Raw genomic sequence first — 13,280 nt, forward strand, 5'->3', positions numbered from 1 at the left:
AGTGTGATGATCAGAGTGGAATAAGTGCCTGAGGGTACAAGTACTTAATTGAGAGTCGTAGTTAGTAAACTGAATTTATGTTTCGAATATTTTGATTTGATGAGTTAAGGATAATTTCGAGTTTTAGAGAGTTTTTAATTTATGTTTTAGAGATTTTCTTTTTTGTCCCCATGGAGGAACTTAGATATTTGGATTGATTAAATTGATTAATATTTTATTGGATTTTTTGGATTTTATAGTTGTACTATTTAAGTTGATTTGAGGTATTAAGAGTTAACTCTCCGAACCTCTGGGAACGGGGCGTTACAAAAAGAAAAAGTTTTGTTTGAAATTTTTGAAAAATAAATGGTGCTCATTTTACATTTGAATATTTTTAAATTTGAAAATAAAGTCTCATGTGCCTATAAATAACTCATTTGATATTTTCAAAAACACACATAAACTACAAGTCTTACGACATTCATTTATTAAAAAATTTCAATCTCTCTTTTCTAAACAATGAGCCTTACCACTTGTTCATTTTAAGAGATACAATTTGAGCTGTACTGTTTTCATTTCACTCATTGAGACGAGTACTCTAACAACCTACCCACTATATTATACAAGCTCTTATATATAAGCTCTTGTATAAATAGAAAAGGGTGTTTGCAAATCTTGTGATTGTAGTAGGAGTTCTACACATGGAATAACTGAATCACCACTTGTAAGGTGATTTTAAGTATAGAAGGTATTCTACACGAATTCTTCGAAGCAGTGTTACTTAAAGGTGTAATAGATTTTTATCTCCACCTGAAGCAGGTTGAATAGTGAATTTATGAATCCTCAATGGATAGCTTGAGGCAAAGACGTAGGCAGTGGGGTTGAATCTCTTTAAAATACTGAGTTTGCATCTCTCTTACCCTTACTCCATATTTACTGCTCCTTAGTATTTTATTCACATTTTAAAATGTATATTTTATTTATAATTGTTAATTTTTTAAAACAAACTCAATTCTCCCCCCTCCCCCCTTCTTGGATTAGTCATCTAGGTAACAATTGTTGAAACCAAAATTTCAAGCATCATATAACTCTATATCCACTTGTGGATTTTGATGATAGCAAACATATTCATGCATAAAGAAGTATTAACTTGTCCACAAAATGGTGTCAAAGATATCAGCAAATCAAACATGAGCAAGAAAGGGAACAAACTTACACATTAGGCTTTTAGAGTAATTTTGTACATCTCTTTCATGATTCGAAAAATGTTTAGGGCTCAACAATAATATTTTCTTATGAGACATCAATTTTCATTTTTCACATGTGTATGATATGTTTAAAATTTTGATATTTGAAAGATGATTGATTGTCATTTTTCATATGTACATGATATGTTCGAAAGTTTGAATTTTAAAAATTTGGTGGATGATTTATTGTCATTTTTCACATGTATATTATATGTTTAAAAGATTGAAATTTGAAAATTTTGAAAAATAATTGATGCTTTTTTTTACATGTGCAAAAGGTAAAAGATTTTGTTTGAAAATTTGAAAAATTAATTATGTTCTCTTTGACAATTAGAAAAGAAGAAACTTTTGTTTGAATTTTTTGAAAAATAAATGATGCTTCATTTTGACATTTATATATTTTTAAATTTGAAAATGAAGTCTCATATGTCTATAAATAGCTCATTTGATATTTTCAAAAATATACATCAATTACAAGCTTTAAAACATTCATTCATCAAAAGCTTTCAATCTCTATTTTCTAAGCATTGAGCCTTAACACTTGTTCATTTTTAGAGAGATACAGTTTCTATTGTATTTTCATTTCACTCATTCTGTAGTGTGGTCTGATAACTTATCTACTATTAGCTCTTCTATAAACAAAATAGTGTGTGTAACCCTTATGGGTATAGTTGGAATTCTATACAGGGAATAACTTAATCATCACTTTTAAAGTGATTGTAAGTGTAGAAGGTGTTCTGCACGAATTCTTTAAAGTAGTATTGCTCAAAGATATAATAGGTTTCTATATCCACCTAAATGAGGTTGGATAGCGGATTTGAGAGTTCTCAATGGATAGTTTGAGACAAAGACGTAGGCAGCGGGATTGAATCTAGTCAAAATACTGAGCTTTCTTCTCTCTTACCTCTTATATTTACTACTGCTGAGTATTTTGTTCACATTTTATATTGTGTATTTGATTTATAATTATTAATTTTCTAAAACAGACTCAATTCACCCCCTCTTAGATTAGTCATTTGGACAACAATTGGTATCAGAGCAATAACTCTATTGTAAGATTAATTATCTTTTGAATTAAATATCTTATGGCTAACATTTCAGCTACATTTGGTGAATGTCAATTCACTATGCATACTCGTTGAGAATAATAACTTATGCTAGTAATGTTAATATTCATAGTGGAAATAGATTTATCATCAGTCATTCTAAATATTTTTCATATTCATGAACAAGAATGTAGAGTTTTTATTCCTTGTCTTGCGAGATTCCTTTATAAGTTACTTTTAACTTATCCCAAGTTTCATTTACCGTCTTGCAAGTCATTATTCTGTTGAACTCATTCTCATCGAGAGCACAATATAAAGATTTTTTGGCCATTGCATTCAATTGAAGAGATTTATTGTCTTTATTATCCAAGTCTTCTTCTTTTATTACCTTTACTACATTAACAACTTTTGTTAGGTATAAGGTCATTTTACAACGCATGTTCAAATTTCTAGGCCTTGAGCATGAAGGAATATTCTCATTCTACCTTTCTAGAATGTATTTCTATAAAATAGTGGAGACCGAGCAGTGAATTGACATTCACCAAATGTATCTGAAATGTTATCCATAAGATATTTAATTCAAAAGATAATTAATCTTACAATAGAGTCTTTACTCTGATACTAATTGTTGCCCAAATGACTAACCCAAGAATGGGCGAATTGGGTTTGTTTTAAAAAATTAATAATTATAAATCAAATACATAATATAAAATGTGAGCAAAATATTAAGCAACAGTAAATATAATGAGCAATGGTAGGAGAGTGCAAACTCAATAGTTGACAAGGTTCAGCCCCGCTGCCTACATTTTCGTCTTAAGCTCTCTCTTGAGAATTCTCAAATCTACTATTCAACTTCCTTCAGGTGGAGATAGAAACATATTATATTTTTAAGCAACATTGTCTCATAGAATTCATGTAGAACACCTTCTACACTTACAATCACCTTAAAAGTGGTGATTAAGCTATTCCATGTATATAACTTCTACTACACCCACAAGGATTACACACACTATTTTGTTTATACAAGAGCTAATAGTGGGTAAGTTATCATAATACATTCTTGAATGAGTAAAATGAAAACAGTACAACGAAAACTGTATCTCTCTCAAAATGAACAAGTGTTAAGGGTCAATGCTTAGAAAATAGAGATTGAAAGCTTTTGATAGTGTTTTAAAGCTTGTAGCTTATATGTGTTTTTGAAGATATCAAATGAGTTTATTTATAGACATATGAAATTTCATTTTCAAATTTAAAATTATTTAAATGTCAAGGTATCCCTTGAGAATCCACAAATTCACTATTTAACATATTTCAAGTGGAGATAGAAGTATATTACACTTTTGAACAACACTACTTCCAAGAATTCGTGTAGAACACCTTTTACACTTACAATCACCTTAGAAATGGTGATTAATCTATTACATCTATAGAACTCCTACTACACTCACAAGGATTGCACACACCATTTTCTATTTACACAAGAGCTGATATTTAGTAAGTTATCAGAGTATACTCCTCAATAAGTGAAATGAAAACAAGACAGCAGAAACTATATCAGTCCCTCTCAAAATGAACAAATGCTTAGAAAAGTGAGATCGAAAGCTTTTGATGAATGAGTGTTGTAAAGCTTGTAGTTGATGTGTGTTTTTTAAGATCTCAAATGAGCTATTTATAGACATATGAGATTTCATTTTTAAATTTAAAAATACTCAAATATCAAAAAGGAGCATCATTCATTTTTCAAAAATTTCAAACAAAAGTTTCTCTTTTTTTAATTTTCAAAGACAACATCATTCAGTTATCAAAATTTTCAAACAAAAACTTCTACCTTCTTCTATATGTCAAAAAGAGAATAATTCACTTTTTCCAATTTTCAAACAAAAACTTCTATCTTCTTCCCTATATCAAAAAGTGAATAATTCACTTTTCAAATTTTCAAACAAAAACTTCTACCTTTTACACATTTTAAAAAGAGCATCAATCACTTTTCAAAATTTTCAAACAAAAACTTCCACATTTTACATTTGTCAAAAAGAGCATTTATTACTTTTCAAATTTCAAACTTTCAAACATATCATGCACATGTAAATATGACAATCAATCATTTTTCAACTTTTCAAAATTCAAGCTTACAATCATTCACATGTGAAAGATGACAATCAATTATTTTTTAAATCTTTTAAATTCAATTTTTTAATCATATCATGCACATATGAAAAATGAAGACCGATGTCTCATGAGAAAATATTACTTTTTAGCGTTAAACATTTTTTGAATCTTGAAAGAGATGTACAAAATTACTCTGAGAGCTTCATTTGTAAGCGTGGTCCACTTCTTGCTCATGCTTGATTTGTTGATGTCCTTGACTCTATTTTGTGGACAACTTGAGACTTCTTTATATATAAAGTCGTTTGTTATCATCAAAATTTGTAAGTGGATATAGAGTTATATGATGCATGAAACCTTGGGTTCAACCACTATTATATGAGTGCTGAAACTTGTGGATATTAATTTTTTATGTATTATTGGTTTGTATATTGATTATGAAATATTTTATCATAAATCTAGTTTTAGTTATGAATGCTATATTTAGATATCATTGTATTATATATGAAAATTTATTAATTGAGTCAAAATAAATATATGGGTCAACTCAACATATTTATATGAAATGTATTGAAATGGGTCAAAACGGGTCATGTTTTCAACTCAACTCAATTATTGTAATATCCAACATATTAGTTATCTATTAAAATTTAGTTTTGAAATTAAGATATATAAAAACTACTCTATTAGTTTTAATCTCTGAAATCAGTATCTTTATTTTACATGCATAACATGCCACTTCAAAAGTCAGAACCCGAACTCAGAATAAGTTCAGAGATTTTCTGAGCATAATGGCTAATAAATATGGGCATTAAAACTCAAAGAGAATCTGAGCACACTTGCTCGGAATGACTGAGCATGCTGCACGACTTGATTGCTAGGTGCACATGCTTGGTGTGCTATCCTACATGCTTGCTCAGTATGTGGCTTGGTATGCTTGCTCTTTATTCTTGCCTGGTGTGCTTGCTCAATATACTTGCTTGATGTGCCTGCTCGGCGTGCTTGCTTAGTATGTTGCTTGGTATGCTTGCTCAGTGTGCTTCCTCAGCGTGCTTGCTCAATATGTTGCTCAGCATCTTTGCTCCAATGGGTGAGCATACTGTTCGGCACACTTGCTTTGAAAACTGATGATAATTATCAACAAGGTTGCGGTTGAGGATAAAGGATCACATGATGTTCAGAGGAAATAACTAAGATTTTGATGCTGAGATTCCACCTAGACCTAGGTTGTCAGAATAGGCACTAGGGTAACATGGGTTTTAACCCTCAACCAATTTTAATTACTTTAGTTGTAAGAATCTGGTCATTATAAATAGGAAGGGGGAACATAATAACTTATAATGAAAAAGAGAGAACATTCGAGTGAAAATAAAAGGAAAAGTGTGGGAGCGAAAGTGAGAATGAACCAATAAGAAAAGAAGAGAGCAATGGAGAAAAGGAGAAATGAAGCGACGGTAAAAGTGAAAGAAGCTCATCCTAAACGACTACAAAATTTTTACTAATCAATGTAAGTAGGAACTATGTCAATGCTATGAACAAGTAAGCCTATGGATTATTTATTCATTATTTGTTATATTTTTGTGGTTCTGAATAACCATTTGCTATTAAATTTTGTCTTGAATTCAGGATTGAATGTTGAAATAGTAATTGTTCTTTGATGTTCATTATTTTCATAACAGCTTTTGTTTGCTAAATCTTTAGTAATTGAAAAATGGTTAAAATTTATAAGCTTGTGTTCCTTTTTCCATCAATCATTATTACATCTACAAAAGACACTGCTTCCAGCATATCTCTATATCAAGTTATATGTTCATGCAAAAGACATTACTCTAAAATATCCCTATATCATACTAATGGAATTATATAGACAAGGTTGGTCAATATAATATAAGTAAAAGACTCAACCAAAAATGTTACATCCCTGAGATTAATACATCCAAGGTTGTAGATGTAGTCTTGGAAGAATGCATACCCCGTGGCAAGACGCCAATAAGTTCTGTGTGAGGATGACCTTATGAGATGAAGGAGAGTAAAGGGCGAAAACCCACTTAGGGGGTAAAACCATGCGTGCAGGTTACAAGATGTCATCAACAGTGAACAATGGACAACCATAAATGTATGAATTTGGGATAACACAAAATAAAGATAAAAAAAAATGAGTATGTTGATAAATGCTAGGTTATTTGATGTTTCCTTTACATAAAATGGCTCCGTTATTTTCAGTCTTAGATAAATAATTGCTGCAATCTTGGGTAATACTTCGACCATCCTCGTAAATAACCATATACAGATACCAAACAGAGGAATAAGAGTTTACTTTTGGACAGCCACACATCTTAGAATATTAAATGGCCAATGGCAAGATGTGTAAGGAAACTCTTGGTTTCCTTCCAATCTTTCAATAATGGAGTTATATCAATTGCCTATTGCCCCTGCCATAGTGGTAGTTGTCCTTGCACCTAAGTACTTGAATTTTCCTATGGAGGATCTATCCCTTGAGGAAGGGGATCTAAGGTCTTGTTTGTGTAACAATATATTATTAGATATTTCATTTCCAAACATCACTCAAAATAAAAATCTTTTTCAATTTCAAATTCTCAATTTTTCATATAATTATTACCTAATCATTATAATTTTCTCAAACTTCCAAATAAATAAAAAAAAATGATACAACTTTTTCCAATTTTAAAATAAAAATAATTTTTTAACATTTTAATAATTTTATTCAACTTTTTCTCTCTATTTTCTAAAACTCAATAAAATATCTAACTCAAACCATTTCACTGTTATTTAAAAATATTATGAGATATTCTAAGTGTTCAAACGAGCCGTAAATGGAATTTACTCCTAGAAAAAGTAGAAATATTTCCACAGCAATCGAGGATGGGAAAACTTTGTTATGTAAACCTTTATGTTTCAAAAAGTTTTGTATCTTTTGTTAGTCACTCAAAGAAAATTCACTTTTGATGTATGATTCATCCACGTACTCTTTTATGTTGTTGTTGACATAATTAATTCGTGTAAAATGCTTACTACCAAGTGAGCGGTAGCAAGTATCATGAATGTAAGTGTTTGTCACTTGGTGAACAACGTAAGAAGAAAGCATGTTATTCATATGTTAGGCGAGCATTTCGCTAGCCAACCCGGCAAGTAATAAAAGGAAAGATGATGCTCGTATGTTAGGCAAGCATTTTGCTCGCTAGCCTAGCGACGTAATAGGAGGAAGGATGTTGCTAGTAGGTTAGACAGGGCATTATGAGACTCTGTTGCTCGCCACACGGTGAGCAACGCAACAAACAATGGTGCTCGCCATTTTAGTAAACAATAGGAAGAAGATGGAAGGCAGGCATTACCACAATTAATATGTTTGTCCCAATACAAACATTACAAGACTCCATTGCTTGCCCCTTGGCAAGCAACGCAAAGAACAATAGTGTTTGTCATCTCGGTGAGCAACAAAAGAAGTAATAGTGCTCGTCATCCTGGCGAGCAACCAAATAAGTAGTGATGCTCGCCGCAATGAAATGAATAATGGTGCTTGCCTCTTGGCGAGCAAAGCTGAGGTGACGTGTGCAAGCACCTTGAGGACAAAATGGGAAAGGGATTTAGATGAGATAAAAAAATTATATATGATATTATAAATTTAAAAAAAAAACATTGTTAGAATATTATTAGTCTAATTATTCATTTCATTTCTCAATATATATAATATGGGCCATGAAAATTATTAAATGAGTTATGCGAATCATGTCATGTTACCCATTAATTATATAGGTTGCGTCAGGGTTTTAGAGCTTGACCTATTTAATTAATCGGGTCATGTTAAGGTTAACTCATATAGTCGAATATTTATGACTTGACATGACCCATGTACCCAAATCACCATCCTAAAAAAAGAGCATGCAAAGTCATCATAGAAATACTTTTTCCCTCAAGTAAACTTTGGAGATAAGTCAGAGTCCTCGATAAATTGGGCTGCTTAGAACGTTAGCATCGGTTTAGCTAAAGTTGGCTAATATGCCATTTTTTGGCTTTTGACTATCTATTAATGTTGGATTAGCCATATTTTTTTTATATACTAATGTTTTTTTTTTGTTTTTTTTATTTTATTAAATACTTTTTTATCTTCATTTTCATAATTTTCAACCACTTATATATCAAAATATATAAAATTTGTGTAACAACCTAAATTAACTTCATTCTCAAACACAATGCATTAAAATATGTATAAAATCAGCTTCATACTTATATTTAACAACCTAGAAATTAATACATATAAAAACTTAGAAGTGCAGTGAAAATGTTTGGCCAGAGAGAGAGAGCGCGAAAGTAGCATTAAAAAGTTACATTTGGATAGTGATGTATCGTTGTATTCTCATGTATTCTGTGAATAATAGTGATAAAGTAATGAAAAAGTAATGATAAAATATTGAATAATAGTGAATAGTGGTAAAAAGTAGATGACTATGTTACTATTTATTTACATATATGGACAACTGTTATAGCTCATAAGTCAGAAGACTTATACTTGCTATTCCAATGTAGATTAGTTTTTCCATATCTTTGGCAAATTTCAGATAGCATAGGCATATGGCTAAGCCAATGCCAGTACTCAAAGATGCTTAAGTTTGGAAATATATGAATCCGATCCCTAACATTTATGGTTGGTAAAAGACACACTAGATAGGCTAAATGAAAACCAAAAAAAAAAAAAAAACAGGAAACATTAACAACAAAAGTCTTTCCAAATTTATTTAGACAGCAAGGATTGCAACTATTTGAGTAGAGTTATCAAAGGAATAAATGGTTTTAACTACTTAACTTGACTAGTTTGGATAGTGGAGAATACTATACTGCTATTTATTATTTTATTATTATTTTTTATCTATTTTTTATTATTTATTATTTTATCATTAATTTTTTATTATTTTTTTATTACTATTCATAAAATATCTAAAACCACCTTATTATACAAAAGCAACTATCAGTACATTTTGTTTTTGGGGGCCAGGGAAGCTTTTGCTTGCTAGGCTTAAGCCAAGATGGGCCTCAAAAAGTTTTCCAAGACAACTTGAGAGTGGACTAGAAAAACAACCTAAAAGATGGGCATGGCAGAGTCGAGACCTTACACTATCCAAACTTTATTTATGTGGTGGATATTAGAGTACAATCAAGTTTGGGCTTGGTTGTGACCAATTCCAAAAAGAGTTAAAAGGTTATCTCAGAACAGCTTAGTCAATACTACCATAGTTGTTTTTACATGAATAGCCTAACATTTTTGTTTTCAACTCCTCTTTAAAAAAAAACATGTACGGCCAACATATATAGTATTGATAACATTGAAGTTGTCACTTAAGCCATCATCACCATGAGGAGTATTTCTTAATCATAAAGGGCTTGATGTTAGGTTTATGATCAAATTTGTTTAAGGAAATTATTTGTATGAAAAATGACATGTTGATGAATCTAATTCTATAAGATATTGTTTGTATATATTGACAATTATATATCTTGCCATAAAAATATTTTTTACACCCTTCAAGTAACATTTCTTTATACTTTAGACCATAAACTACTAAAATTAACACATGATTGAATCTTCAAATTATCAAAAAGTTGTAATTTGTCACATCACTTATATTTCATCCATCTTGCCCCGTTTGGATACAGAACCACTCTCAACCCATCTCATCTCATTATTATAACTTTCTCAAATTTTCATACAAAATATAATAAACAATTTAACTTTTTAAAATCTCAAAACAATAATAATATTAAAAAATAATATTCTAACAATATTTTATTCAATTTATCGAAAACCATCTCATCTCATCTCATCAGATCTCACTATCCAAAATAATACTCTATTAGAATTAGTTAAGCGTATTTAATTTTAATAAATGGAATGTGCAATGTGTTGGTTTGGATAGTTATATATGAGTGTAAAATGGAAAATGCTTGCATATGTGTTAGTTAAAATGGTGGAAAGTGTATTAATATTTTTTCCCACTACATAGCATTAATCTATGCATCCCCTCCCTCACTTAAAAATTTACTACTTTAATAAAGTTTAATTCCCACTTAGATTGGATCTCATGATCGCCCTTTGAATACAGACACATGTCACACAAAGATAATTTATGTTTTTTTATGAAGATGGATTGTACTATTTGTGCATGATCGATGTTCGTGCACTTAAATATATTGGAGATTGAAAGGATCAGTTTATTAATGCTGAATGCACTTTGATTACGTACTTACACAGTCATAAGTACTATTAGGGTATAGTTGTTTTTTTGTAAATTTCCTATTGGCTTCTTTGACTTTTACCATTCATCTTTAAAATAATAACTAACAAAAAATAAATAAATAAACATAGGAAATAAATTATTTCGATAAATACTTGAGATTTTTAGAACCATTGATTTTTGTTAATTAATACTTATGGCTGATTGTATAATATATTTGCAGAAAGGTGGAAAATGCAATATTTTGAGAATTAATTTTAGGAGAAACTATAGGAATTGAAGTAAAAACTCTTTTTCCTGCTCTCACTTTCATACAATAAATTGAAGATCATTATCAACCCTTGAATAAATATCTGTAACATATAAATTTATTCAATATATATAGTTGGATTTTACTATAGGGCAGTGCTAGGTTAGGTTTTGATAATAATATCAGTTGAAATGAGAGTTGAAAAATATTGTTAGAATTCTTGTTTTGTGATTTAAAAAAATTGAATTATTTATTATATTTTAATTTGTGTAAAAATTATAAAAATTGTAATGATGAGATGAAATGAATTGAGATTAACTCTCAATCTAAACCGAGCCCTAGTGTGCCACCCAGCTTTTATAGTTGGCGTGCCTACTAATACAAATTTTACTTTTTTCTTTTTTTCTTTTTTTTCCTTCATTTTTTAAAATATTTAAATATTTTTAAAAAATAAAAATAAAATACATCAATATACTAATAATTACTTCTTTAATTATAAGTAAAAAAATTAAAAAAATTTAAATATATGAGCGGTCAAAATGAGTCAACATAATAATATTATTTTTTTACTATATAATGTACATGTTGTTGTTCGTGCGCACTTATATTCGCAAAAGAAAAGAAAAAAAAAATTGAAACATCAAATATAGAACAGTACTAAGTAAATTATATGGGGTATTATATTGAAAAATATGATTCGGAGTATACTCTGAGAAGCAAATCTTCAATATACCATTCATCCTGTGAAAGATATCTGCGCCTCAAGAGGCGCCTATACTTAAAAGTGGCTATACATGTACTGTTTATTACTGTTGATGTCACTGTTCATCAACAGTAATGAACAGTGTAGATTTTTTTTTTTTTTTTTTTTTTTTTTTTTTTTTTTTTTTTTTTTTTTTTTACAATTGTTTATATTACCTTCATTACCGTTCATCAACAATAATGAACAGTATAAAGTTTTTTTTTTTCGCATGTTTTTTTCCGCAATTGTTTATATTATCTCTCTCTTTAAATAGACTTTTTTTTTGTATTCATCTAAAGAGTAAAATAAATTATTACTTCTGTCAAATGCTTGCTTTATAGTTGGATTGTTATGTAATTCTTATTTATAATTCTTGAATTTTTAGTGATTGTATTAGAATTTGTAAAAGCAAGTATATATAATTGAATTGATTGGATCAAATTTGTGTGATAAGTATTTTTTAGATTTTTATTTAAGTTATTTAGACTTTTATAGAGTAATACTAAAAGTGGTATATCATTTTTAATTTTCAAATTTAATCTAACGGTAGAAGTTTAAATATTGATTTAAACTAATATAAAATAGATAATTAAAATATAAATATTCTATCATACACTTAAAATTAATTTCAATTTATATATATATATATATATATCTGTCTATATCTTAAAAGAGGCTATCCTATTATTGTTAATCAACAGTAATGAACAGTAAAGAGGCTGTGTGATTTTTTTTTTCGCATATTCCTAAACAGTATAACAGTAATGAACAGTAAAGAGGTTTTTTTCTTTTTTTCACGTTTGTTTTGTTTTTTTGTTTCTTTTTAGGTTCGTCCGTGTGAATGTCAATGTGCGACGTAATACCACAATCGTGCGTGGGGAATGAAAGAGAGGGAGAAATGAAAGGTGGGGAAAAATATTGGTTTATAGGTTTTAAATTACAACTCTTTATCTTTAATTTTCAGATTTAATCTAACGATAGAAGTTTAAATATTGATTTAAACTAACATAAAATAGATAATTAAAATACTAATTTTTTATCATTAAATAAATAATAAAATTTTACTGCACATTTTTAAGCAAAAAAAATTATCTAATTAATTTGAATTTTTAATATAATTTAAATTTCATAATAAATTATGAACATAAATAAATAATAATTTTATTCTTATACATTAGACTATTTTAATATTTGAAATTATATTTATTTTTTTCTTCAATTTGACAGATGTGGCAAATGTACTTTTTTTTATCATTTAGAAAATCTTATGACATACAGGATTTTACACAAGTACTACTAATTTCAAAATAACCAAGCCATTTATAAAATACTAATATTTCATCATTAAATAAATAATAAAATTTTGTTAAATATTTTTAAAAAAGTATAACTATATAAATAATTAGAGTTTTAACATAATTTAAATATGATAATATTCTTAATTAACTAAAGAGAACTGCTACAACTAATAAAAAAGTAACCTGAAAATATGTCATAAATATGTATTTCATTTTTTTATTTTTCTTTTCTTTTTTTCATGTATTTTTTTAATCATCATAAACATTTTTAAAAAAATAAAAAATTTACAACATCATTGGGTCAGGAGGGAATTGACAATCTATCTCTTCCCAAACAAAATTATTGAGTTTGAGGAAGAGATTA

The sequence above is a fragment of the Juglans regia genome, chromosome 6, assembly GCF_001411555.2.
Source record: "Juglans regia cultivar Chandler chromosome 6, Walnut 2.0, whole genome shotgun sequence".
Lineage (NCBI taxonomy): Eukaryota > Viridiplantae > Streptophyta > Magnoliopsida > Fagales > Juglandaceae > Juglans > Juglans regia.